The sequence below is a fragment of the Tympanuchus pallidicinctus genome, unplaced genomic scaffold, assembly GCF_026119805.1.
Source record: "Tympanuchus pallidicinctus isolate F22 unplaced genomic scaffold, pur_lepc_1.0 scaffold3, whole genome shotgun sequence".
Lineage (NCBI taxonomy): Eukaryota > Metazoa > Chordata > Aves > Galliformes > Phasianidae > Tympanuchus > Tympanuchus pallidicinctus.
The window spans coordinates 4,891,988-4,904,376 of NW_026294747.1; the positions used below are offsets into that span (position 1 = coordinate 4,891,988).

Sequence of the window (12,389 nt, forward strand, 5' to 3'; positions counted from 1 at the left end):
TAGGGATAAGATTAGGAAAGCTAAAACCCAGATAGAAGTAAATCCAGGCAGGGGCATAAAGGGAACAAGAAGAAATTCTGCAACTTTATCAGTGATAAAAGGAAGGTCGGGGAAGATGTGCGCCCTCTCTGGAAGGAAACTGGAGATCCGGTCACAAGGGATATGGAGAAAAATAAGGTGCTCAAAGACTTCTTTCCCTAAGTCTTCACTGGCATGGACTCTAACCACACTGCCTAAAGTGCAGAAAGCAAATGTAACAAGTGGGAGGTAGAAGATCTGCCCTCTGTAAGTGAAGATCAGGCTCGAGACCACCAGAAAAATCTGAAGGTGCATAAGTGCTTGGGACTTAGTGAGATCCATTCACACGTTCTGAGGGAACTGGTGGATGAAGTTGCCACGCCACCATCCATCTTATTGGAACGGTCATGGCAGTTTTGTGAAGTTTCCACTGACTGGAAAAGGGGAAACTTAAGTCCCATTTTCAAGAAGGGGAAAAAAAAAAAAAAAAGATCCAGGGAACTGCAGGCCAGTTGGTTTCACCTCTGTGCCTGTTAAGATTGTGGAGCAGATCCTCCTGAGGGCCCTTCTAAGGCACATGGAAAATAGAGATGAGATGATTAGCAGTAAACAATGGCTTCTCCAAGGGCAAGTCAAGCCTAACAAATCTGGAGGCCTTTTATGATGGAATTACAGCATCAGTGGATAAAGGAAGAGCAACTGATATCATCTACCTGGACATGTCCAAAGCTTTTAACGCTGTCCCACATGACATCCTGGTCACCAAATTGGAAAAAAAAAAAATGGATTTGATGGGTAGACCACTTACTGGATAAGGAATTGGCTGGATGGTCACACTCAGAGAGTTGCAGTCAACAGCTCAGTGTCCAGGTGAAGACTGGTGACGAGTGGCATTGCTAAGGGATTGGTGCTGGGACCAGTGCTATTTAACATTTTTGTGAGTCATGTGGACAGTGGGATGGAATGCATCCTCAGCAAGTTTGCAGATGGCACCAAGCTGAGTGGTACAGCTGACAAGCTAGAGGAAAGGGATGCAGAGGAAATAGTGCTCTCCTGAAAGGAAAGTTACAGAGAAACTTCCTTGACATTAGAAAAGTTGATCCCAAGCCTTCTTTCAAAGAGACAGCTCCTCAAGAATGATAACCAGCCATAAGGGAGAACTTAGATTTTTCATTTTTTTTTTTCCTTGTAAAACATTATTTTTATTTTGAATTGTGAAGACCACAAGTTAAAAATGTGGTACTTCAATGCTTTTTTTTTTTTCCTTTGTAACAATCCAATTGCCTGCCACAGTATTTGCAAATTTGTAAGTTGATGCAACATCAACTCCTTGAAACACTGAATAAGATCAGATAGCATTCAGATTGGTTAGAGAGCCTCCAAAACAATTAAACTTGTGATACTGTTATTGAGGAGATTTTAATTAATAGCATTTTGTTAATAGAGGCCACGTGTGAGTTGTTACTGATTAAAGTCCTAGCAGATCTCTGTAGCTGAAGATTTGGGAAAGCTCAAAACATACAACTTCCAGTAAGCATGGTAAAAATGGACTCAAAGTGGATTATTAGCACAAGTGATAGCATTTTGAGTCAATTTTAGCACAAGTAATATATATCTTTGAGATGTTCATTATCTCAAGCTGATTGGGCTTGAAATGTACCAATTCTGTATGAAATAAGTGTATTAAGCAGAGGAAATGAAGATTCACATATGTGGGACAAACACAGACGTTATGAACAAAAGACCTTGGAAATAAGTAAACGAGCTTGACAGCTACTTGCACCAGATGTAAACATGCATGAGGTACCTGACCAGTACATGTGCCCAAGAGGCTGTTGCTTGGCTATAAAAGGTTGTGAGCACCTGCAATAAAGGTCTTTGTTCTGCACCAGCAATGAAGTCTGTGACCCTCCTGCCACACACCTATATTGTGTGACATAAACATACATGTGTGCATCTATCTAATACAATCATGAGATAAACTTATACTTCACAGCCTGGCAGGAGTCTCCTCTTACTGATATGAACATAAAATATCCTCTTAACGTTGTATGATTTTCTCAGTCCATTCAATTTGGTGCAAGTCCAAAAGCAGCAGGGGCACTGCTGACCTTGATGCTCCAACAGAGATATGAGTGATCTGAAGCAATAAAGCGGCTCAGCAAGAGGAGCCACAGTATTCAGTTCCCTGCTCCTTAAAAATAACTTCTTGTTATTGTTTTATGGACCTTTTGTCAGGAGGGAGCCGCTATCCTAGCAGAACCTTGAGAAGAGTGCACACTTCAAGGTGTAGGTTTTTCTCATCTTCACATTCAATTTAGACACACTGCCTCATGGATTCAGGACGTGAGTCATCGCATGCACCTGGCACAGTTTATTTTTAGGGCAGAAAAGCAACTAAAGCTTCTGCCAAATATTTCCTTGAGTCTTCAGGGCCTTTTCTGTTGCTCATCTGCTACATGTTAACTTTCAATCCCTAAAGGACATACAGAGTCGTGTCTACAGATATGAAGACACTGCCCAATATTCTTGATAATTATTGTTTCACTTCCAAAGAAAGGTGTTCTTGTGGGCTGTGACTGGGTGTAACGGGGCAAGGCAGAAATACCCAGCACAAGGGTTAGCAATGGGGGTGGGACAGGCATTTGGGGAGCTCACGGGGCAGCGGGGCGGTCGCGTGTATGGGCATAAAACGCCTTGTTGAGCAGCATTACATTGGCACTCGCTCTTGACACTGTGTGTGTGACAGCGTGTGGCCCTGATCGGGGGGATCAGATGGACGGGGGGCGGTTTAGTCTGCAGGGTAACGTAGGTTGCTGCTGCAGTTATCTTCCTGCTGGTGTTTGTATATCGTGAAACTCGAGAGCGTAAGTTATTGGCTGAAAGCATATGACAAAACGTCATTCGCATGTAGTCGTAATCTCTCTTCTGGAAAACAGTTCAAGATTTCAATGTTTCACAACCCATTTGAGATCTGGTATTTTGTTCTAATTCTTTGCTGGCCACTTAAGTTGCCTTATTATAGAATTTATTACAAACTCAGCTAAGGATAAAGCCTTAATCTTGTGGTAATGTTGATTCCTCCATTCCTCATTAAATTCTTTTATGTCTACAAACACGCTCAAGTCTGCTCCCGCATCATTTCTTTGCATTCCTTGGAAATTTAGTATGCAGTGTGGTCTTCAATAAGAAGAAAACCTGTAAGGAAATGGCTATATCAAGTCACAGAATGACTGGTCTGGTCCTAGAGAAAGCAAGTTAAGCTCTTGGGAGACTTTCACGATCATATGAGCAAAGAATGGAACAGAGGAAGATATTTGCTTCTTAGTACCTCAAAGAGATTGCCAAACCCAATGTGAAAAATGTTAAGAACAAAGTGAAAATGGTGCCATTTCTGAGGGTGATGGAAAGGTCTTGGTGATGTTATCAAGATTACCAAAACCAATGTGCTTTTCTTCATGTGCATTCTTCCTATGTAGCTGCAGCTGCCCATCTCATACAAATCCTGTAATCGTTGCCATAGAATTTCAAGTACAGTATCAAGCTGTTATCCGCTAAGCATTAATATCAGAAGCAATGTAATTGTGTGCTGCTTCATCAGTGGATGATCGCATAGAGCTGATCACAGAATGTGATTATGGACCTATGTTCTTGCTGCCCAGCTGCTGTTTGAATCAAATAATATTTTCCAGTTGTTTGTAAAAGCTTGAGATTTCACATTAGTAGAAATGGAACATTAATAATAAAATCAGTAACAACTACAGAAGGACAGTGTGAAAAACTGTAACTGAATATTCTTGCCCCAGATATTGCTATCATCTGAGCTTTTAGGGTGCTGTGTAGATGAGTGCAATGGATTCTCTTTCCATATAGCTCAGCATCCAAGTTTACTTGCTTCAATGGGAATAGGACTAAACTCTTTGATAACAGAATTTCCTGAGGAAGAATAGCACAGCACAGTCACGGTCAAATCTAGTAATTTTTCTGCTCTAATCATCTTATGCCTCAAAGAGGCACTTACACCCCATGGGGCTGATATTTACATAATTGTAATTTATTGGGTAAAGATTTTTGTAAGGTAAAGAAACATCAAAGTGTTTGTCTTCTTGCTTGATGGCCGAGGATCGCTGCTTCGGAGCTGGTGCGGCTAGAAGCGCGGCGGCTGACCGCGAGGTCCGGGGGGATACAGGGATCCCCGACAGAGGGCAGCTCTCGGCCGGGCAGTTCTCGCGAGAGCGGCCTCGGCGGCCTCGGCTCTGCATCCACGCTCCCTCGCCTAGAAAGGGCCTCCGGGAAGGCAGCGAGCCGTCACACGACACGGAGGTGTGTGAGAATGTGAGAAACACCTCGGCTAATTTATAGAGGAGAAACAGTAAGGCGCTCCTGCACGGGACTCCCCAGCAAGGACGGCTGTTATCGCTCTGGGGTGAGTGGTAAGTGCGCGGGCTCCTGTTAACGACCCGCCACGGGGCCAGGGCAGAGCCTGCACTGCCGGCAGCAGGCCGGGTGATCAGGCACACCTCATTAACACTGTTTAGTAGCGTTACTGTGCCTGCTGGTTTGCGATGGCAAACTGATTGGTGGTGCCGGTCACTATTGGTCCCGAGATGTTGGCATGTAGCTGAGGCACCACATGGAGCATCTCACCCCCCCACTGCCTTGTAAATAGGTGGGAGAAGGGAAATGGCAGGCTGATGGTGCTGCAGTGAGCCTCCTGTCCTCTCTTCCCTCTAGCAACAATTTGGGAAAGGAGGAGGAGTGAAAATGGGTACCGGCTCGATGAAGTGGGCATCCCCCATCCTGACCATCCTCGGCTCCCCAGATGCCTCTGTGCAATAGGGTTGAAGACCTAGAACTCAAGAGAGAGAGGTGAGTGGGGGTATGGAGGGAGGTTCACCTGTTAGGTTGCCTCGGGTAAAGGAGTCGACCCTGCGCCTCAAGACTGCCGCCACCCGGAAGGTGGAGTGCACCCTCAGCAATTTGCTGACGACACCAAGCTGAGTGGTGCGGTTGGCACGGTGGAAGGAAGGGATGCCATTCAGAGGGACCTCGAGAGGCTGGAAAGGTGGGCCTGGGTGAACCTGATGAGGTTCAACACGGCAAAGTGCAGAGTTTTGCACTTGGGCCGGAGGAATCCCAGGCATCCACGCAGACTGGAAGGAGCGGTGCTTGAGAGCAGCCCTGCGGAGAAGGACCTGGGGGTCCTGATGGATGAAAAGCTTAACATGAGCCAGCAGTGTGCTCTTGGGGCTTGGAAGGCAAATGGTATCCTGGGCTCCATCAGAAGAGGGGTGGCCAGCAGGGACAGGGAGGTGATCGTCCCCCTCTACTCTGCTCTTGTGAGGCCCCATCTGCAGTACTGCGTCCAGGTCTGGAGCCCCCAGTGCAGGAAAGACTGGGAGCTGTTGGAGAGGGTCCAGAGGAGAGCCACAAAGATGATGAGGGGACTGGAGCACCTCCCCTATGAAGACAGGCTGAGGGAGCTGGGCTTGTTCAGCCTGGAGAAAAGAAGGCTGTGGGGTGACCTCATTGCAGCCTTTTAGTACCTAAAGGGGAATCAAAGGGTTGATAACTGCAGGACAAGGGGAAATGGTTTTAAGTTGAGGGAGGGGAGATTTGGGTTGGATGTCAGGGGGAAATTCTTCACAGAGAGAGTGGTGAGGTGCTGGAACAGCTGCCCAGAGAGGTTGTGGATGCCCCATCCCTGGAGGTGTTCAAGGCCAGATTGGAGGGGCCCTGGGTAGCCTGGTCTGGTATTAAATGTGGAGGTTGGTGGCCCTGCATGTGGCAGGGGGTTGGAGATTCATGATGCTTGAGGTCCCTTCCAACCCTGGCCATTCTGTGATTCTGGTACCTTAATAGTTTTGAACATCATATGCAAAGGAAAGGTAAAGGAAAATATATTTTTGGAGTAATTAGGGAGAAATCACACACAATATTTGAAATCATATAGGCTGTATGACTGTTTTTAAAGGAATGCAGTCAGCATTTTGTGATGAGTACTTATCATCAGTGCTGGTATTGGACATGGCTATAGGGCTTGAGTATCTGATTAAAATAATTGGCTATGTGCTTGAGCAGCATGTTTATACTAACTTTACAGGGAGCTAATGCTGATGTGAAGAAGAGCTTTCCATAGCATTAGATTTTTCTCTGAAGAGTAATGTAGGGCATTGTAACTTGAGTTATTATGCCACAGAATGTACGCTCTGGAGAAATGCCGGTTGTTTATTGGTTACCTTGGGCTGTTATAACTTCTGACTGTACTTCATTTCAGTACTTAAGCATAAGCTTGTTTATTTAACACTTTCACACATTTTCTGTGCAAATTCTTGGTATCCTTTTTGTTTGTCTCGGGTAAACTTAATTCAAATGAACCATTGATGTAGCTCTCTGCAGTTTGTCATACTATGATCTCAAACTTCATTAAAGGCATGCATTACTTGAGCTTAATTGATTAAGCTTCTTATAGACATGGGAAGAACTGTGTTTTTGCTTCATGCAGGAAGAGGCAAAATATTGAAGGCCAGGCTTAGGAAATGAAGCAGGAAAGATTCTGAAACTAAAACCATGGCTGTTCTCCTTCAGTGCTTGTTACAGCTTCTGGTCTTGGATTTTCTGTATTTTTCAGAACATAAGTAAGAAAAGTGAGGATGTCTTAAGGGCTTCATGTTTTGTTTCAGTAATGGGAGGGAAGGCTGTTGGGAAGCAGTGTCTTTGAGTAGATCAGCTGATGCAGCTGAGGGATTAGCAGGAGGCTTGCACAACGCAAGCACATGACAAAAATGAGCACAAGGATGTCTTGAGGAGCAGGAGCTGGGAGCAGCTTCCTAAATGTACTCCATCTGAAACTGAAATCCTAGCTTATATGGATTAAATATGCAATATTAAAAATAGCTAAGAGACCCGAACTTTTTATGGTTCATATGCAAGTGGAGTAAAAATCCACACAGATTTGTATAGTTTCAATGATTTTTTTTTTTTTTTTTCTAAAATACTGAAGGGAGAGCTTTAGATAGAAGATACACTTGATAACTTCAGATTCTGAATTAATGAAAAGAATAAAAAAATATGTATAAGCACTAAATGCTGAACTTAATTTCATTTATTTTATCAATTGAAAACAGCTCTCAGGCTCACGCACAAAAAAATTGCCCATAGGGTGTTGTATCCAAAAGGTGATTTCCCATTTAAAAAATCCTCTCAGTGAAAATTCCTGTTTTTTCTCTTAGTAGTGCTAGCAGTAATCACCATCCTCACTTCTAGTATCTCCATGGCTTGCAGCAAATGACAAATTCTCAATGGTTCTCAAGTATTTTGTCAATTAAATGTTATAGTTAAGCAGTTCCACACACATGAAATACAGAGCATGAATGCATCATATATGAATACGGACCTGCTGAAGTCTGTTCTAAGAGAAGATGTAAAAATAAGTTTGTCTGACAGAAATAGCCATGCAAAGCACTGCTCTAGGTTGTGATCCATCACAAGCTGTAATATGTCGGTCTCTATTGACTGTTGTCAGGGGTTAAAATGAGTTCTTATAAGGTTGCTGTTTGTCAGACATTTATGCTCACATCTTCCACTAGGTTTTACAGCTGCAGGAGGTTCGGAAGCAAAGCATTTGAGTTTAGCAACCAAACCCCGAGGGAAGATTAGTATTAAGCATAGACAGTGTGAGAATTCAGATGGTGCTGGGATGAGGTGGACTGTATCGGAAATGCTACTGAGAGATTTACAGGCCTGGCCGTGCTGCGTGCTCAGGAAGGAGACACATTATTTGAAAATGTTTTGGTTGCACATTCTGGCAGCCCCCTGCCTGCTCACAGCCCAAACAAATTCTCTGGCTTCTGATGCTCAAAGTTTGGCAGTTTTCTGTGGAGTTTCTTCCCTGTGCTACCAGCCATCTCTGACCACTGCGTTGTTTTGGTACTACTCACTGAGATGCTGAGTTTTAAATCTTTTTCTTCACTTTCAGAATCTTAATGTGACATTTTTCCAAGATTCTTTGTTCCCTTTGTATGACTGACTGAATCACATTCAGGGAAGCTGCTGTTGCTGAAGGAGTTTCTGGGAAAGAATCCCTTTAGAGATCCTCAATGCTTTTATGCCCTTTGGGTTCCCATGCTAAAACATCCTCTCCACTAGCACTTAAAAATGGGGTTGCCTGTGTGTGGGGAAAATACTGGGGAAAAAGGCAAAAAAAACCTGTACAGTTCACTGCTTGCTCATTACTATGGGAGGGGGTATCTTTTAACATCTATTATAGCAGTACATTAATTATCACTTATATCACTGTCTTCTGACCTATTTCATTTCTGATAACCTCTAATTCAGTTTTCTAATGAAACATCACAACCCTTTGACTTCAAATGGTTGAAGTTGTTACTTTTCCCCTGCCCGCCGTACTTTCTTGTTGAGTGTCCCTACTTGGAGGTGTCTTGGCAGGCCCCAAAAAGGGTGCATGACTGCCATGGGTACAGCAGCACCAGCTGCAAAGGTGATCAGCTGGCAGTGGGGGCAACAGAAACAATGGGCAAATGTCCAATTTCATACAAGTGCAAGTTGTCATCCTGCAGCTTTGGTCAGCTGTGCGTATACTGCCAGTTATTTCTGTGCCTCCTCCAGGTGTGAGCTTATATAACTTTGAATAGCTTTGTTCATTATTTATAGGAAAGGGTTTTTTCACTTAATGATTCCCTTTAATGTCAGGTTGTTTTAGAAACTGTAAAAACAGTGATAGTTATTGAGGTCTAAGTTTGCAAATCATAGGGAGGTATTAGTTAAAGAGCTGAGGAATTAAATGACGACCCAGGTGAACTGTGGTGTATTTGTCTATTCAGATATTAAGAAATAAACAAGTGGACAGTTGCAGACACTTTTAAAATGGGAAATGAGCTCAAAGTTAAGTACTCTGGAGGGAGCAGTGTTAAACTAAACGTGCTGCAAAAAATGCAGGCGTTGTGCTCAGTGGTGGAGCAACTGGCAGTTCCTGAAAGCACAGATCAGAGCAGCAGTCAGAGAATTGCAGTGGTATTGACCAGAGCAGTGCGCCCGATTTTCCTTGCATAAGTAGGAGGGCACCTATGCTGCACATGGAATTAGTAGAGAAAAGGTTGGTGTTTCTGAGGGAGCTGTTGAGGTAGGCTGTCTTTGTAATGTAACTCTGAATGAATCAAAATAACCTCATTTACCTTAATCAATTTGAAAAGAGGATAAATTATTTCAAGGACAGGGTTCATTGTGTTTATTCACACAGTAGTGCTCCTTTGCACAGCAGGCTATTAAACAGGCTGTAATTCAGCACTCCTTTACACATTTTTCATTCTATCTTTGTAGGAGATTCTAGGGGTTATACAGCAAGGAAGCAGATTTAAAGCTAGCTTGATATGGGATTCAGCTTTCTCTGATGTTACACGGGAATTGTTTTTTTTTTCAAGCAATCCTTATTTCTAGTGGAATGGACAGGACAGAAGAACACATTCATTTGCACTGTCAAGGGATTTTGTTGCCAGTAGGAATGAAAATGTTCACAGGTGTCAAGTGTCACATAATAAAAATGTGAGAATGATTTCCCTATGGGAACTTCCCCAGGTCCTGGTTTTTCAAAAAGAGAGCAACTGTGGACCTCCTGTTTCCCCCACTTCTCATTTTGTGTGTAGGATGCAGAATTGCCAGCGAGTGGAGCAGGGAGAATTTGGAGGACTTTATAAACAGAGGCATTACAACGTGATGGCATACCTTTGTTTTTTTCCCAGCTGGAGAACCTTCCCCTGGAGAGGGCTGAAAGCAGTGGTGCTGTGCAGAGGCTAGCTTTAAGTGCCCTCTGGCACTGTGGAAATCTCCAAGATGAAATTCAAGGCAGCTCTATCATGTCTGCTTTGTGTCATTCATTGTTCAAGCAGAAGTTGAAGGATCAGGTTTTATGAAGGGGACTGACCCATGATTCAAAAGATGCGATTTCTAATTGTAGGTTGGCTATAAACTTCAAGCAAGTCCTTTTTATTTGACTTTTCCTGTATCTTCTGCTTGGTTAATTAGTATGGTAAGCTCCTGGGGCCAAGCATGAATTATTGCTATCAGCACACAGCATGTCTGGCTCAGTATGGCTTCAGCCTCAGAGATCTCTTGGTGCAGTTGTAATGTGAATAATACTGCCTTCAGCATAATAGCTTTTCTGAGATGCCTTGAAGATGGCTCGTGCTAGGCCCAAGATATGCTTGAGAGGCTTAATAACATCTAACGTGCAATCAGGATTGCATCACTGGGAGATTTTTAAATCTTATTGAATGGCTCTGTGGATGCTTTCAGAAGCAGTAAAAGTCAGTCCATGTCATCCTGTATTAAAGAAGAGGAAAAACAATCCAAGCTCTGCCTTTGCTGCATCTACTGAAATCGAGTCCAGCATAATGAGGTGACAGTCTGCTGTATGTCTTCTCGTCCACTTACACACTTTTCAGAGAGTCCTAAGGAAGGAGGAGGAGAGTTTTCCACTTGTATGATTCTGGCATTAACTGGATCTAGGAGAAGACAGGAAAGAAGTGTGTTTTCAGAAATACAGTTATTGTGGCCAGTAGTTGTCCAAAATAGTTTGGTTTGTGTTACTTAGGGTAATTACGTGTAGAATTGGCAAGGTAGCTAGCTTTGTGTATAACTGACTACTTGGAAACTAACTTTCAGCAGTGTGATCTGAGATGATCATGTATGCAAGTAGCAACTTAGCAAACTATGATATCAAACAAATGGAATAAACAAAATGATACCAGACACTCAGACTTAATAATTTTATTTCCTTGTAACATTTCTGTTAGGCGATGCATTGCTATGTCAGTATGGCAGCATCACAAGTAGCTATGACAACTTATTACAGTACCAACTGCTGTGCCTTTAATACTTGTTGCTACTCAATCTTAAGCATTACGTAAAGCAAAAGATTATCTAGGGGTTATTAGTGGGGGGGAAATCGTACAAGGACTTTGTATGAGCTCTTCTGCACAATGAGATCACCTGAGACAGTTCTTGATGGCCCAGTTGATGTTTGTGTTCAAGTAATGTTGTTAGTCTTGATGCTTGTAAGTATGCAAGAAAATAACTGCCTGCTGTCACTCAGTGTTGTCAAAGAAAGCACTGTTACTTCTGTAGAGTTTGACATCAACCACTTTCCTTTTGCCTTGTAGTTTTCTATTTCAGGAATTGTACTGCTTGAATGTCTATTTTGAAGTACAGAATGGGTGCTTCCTGGAGGATGTTGACTCAATATTGCGATAAGAGTAGACTGCTGTAAAAAAAATGGTCTCAAATTTTAGAGTGGAGTTCTTTGTATTTGCTGGATCTTATAGAATTAATCTAAACTCGAGTGGTGCTTGTGAGATGTGTAGTTGCTAATACACTAAAACTGTGTGAACACACATGGCTGCTTATGGCCTTTTCCTTCACCTGACCTGCTGCTCCTCCAGCAGATCTGGAGAGACAGATGCAAAGACGTAGGCTTGACGTTTGTGGGAAATGAGATGGTGGTCATTTGCTAGCAAGCTGAAGGCCACGAGCTGTTAAAAAACCCTTTTGTGTTTGTGTTTGTGAGAAAACAGTGCACTTGGTCTCATTACATAGGAACTTTAAACACATAGAAAAGCTAAAGAGCTGCAGCGGGAGTCCAAGCATCTGGAAAGTATGTTGCTAAGTGAATGTGATAAATGATAAAATTGTTTAGAAGAGAAAGTAGGGAAGAGTTAATTAAAGCAAATATGCCAGATCGTTGGTGAATAACTGGTAGGGCTGTAGATAGCTTCTGATGTAGAAGAGTTCTGTATCTCAATAGGAACTGTCTTATCTGACAGTCACTACACCAACCAGGCTGAAATCGAGGGCATGGGAAGAGAAGTTACGCGCATGTAGAAGAGCAGTGCTGACGCTGCGGTGAAGAAATGACCGTAGTAACAAATCAAAGAATATCAAACACAGTGAATAATCTGCAAAGAGAATACTGATACACAGGCAAGCCTAAGCCAAAGAGCATAACCATACCTTTGTAAATCTGGAGGAATACTAGTTTGTGTCACAGCTGGTAGTTTATTTTGTTGAACATGCATTTTAATTCCTTATTTTACAGAGGGTCAGATTTATTCATCTGTTTGTACTTTAGCCAGGATTCCCTCAATCTGATAATCCTTCATATTTGTGTAACATCTTAATCACTTTCATGCTATAATATTTTGAGTGTGCAGAGGATTATAATTTAAAGTGATGAACAAGCAGCTGGAACAGAGAATTCTGTAATAGAAATGCTATACATTACTTTTTACTACCTTTAATCTCAGGTTCTTCATTACTTCGGTGATACTGACAGTGATTATGAAGCATGGGGAGAGAGG

General features: G+C 42.8%; 1 long non-coding RNA gene across 1 annotated transcript in view; it reads left to right on the top strand.

Moving 5' to 3' along the window:
• Positions 1-4,194: 4,194 nt before the first annotated feature.
• Positions 4,195-12,389, top strand: part of LOC128086801 (uncharacterized) — a 41,666-nt gene continuing 33,471 nt past the window's right edge. The window contains exons 1-2 of the long non-coding RNA XR_008209533.1: positions 4,195-4,451; positions 4,753-4,887. This is a non-coding gene — a long non-coding RNA (uncharacterized LOC128086801). The remainder of the gene's footprint in view (positions 4,452-4,752; positions 4,888-12,389) is intronic.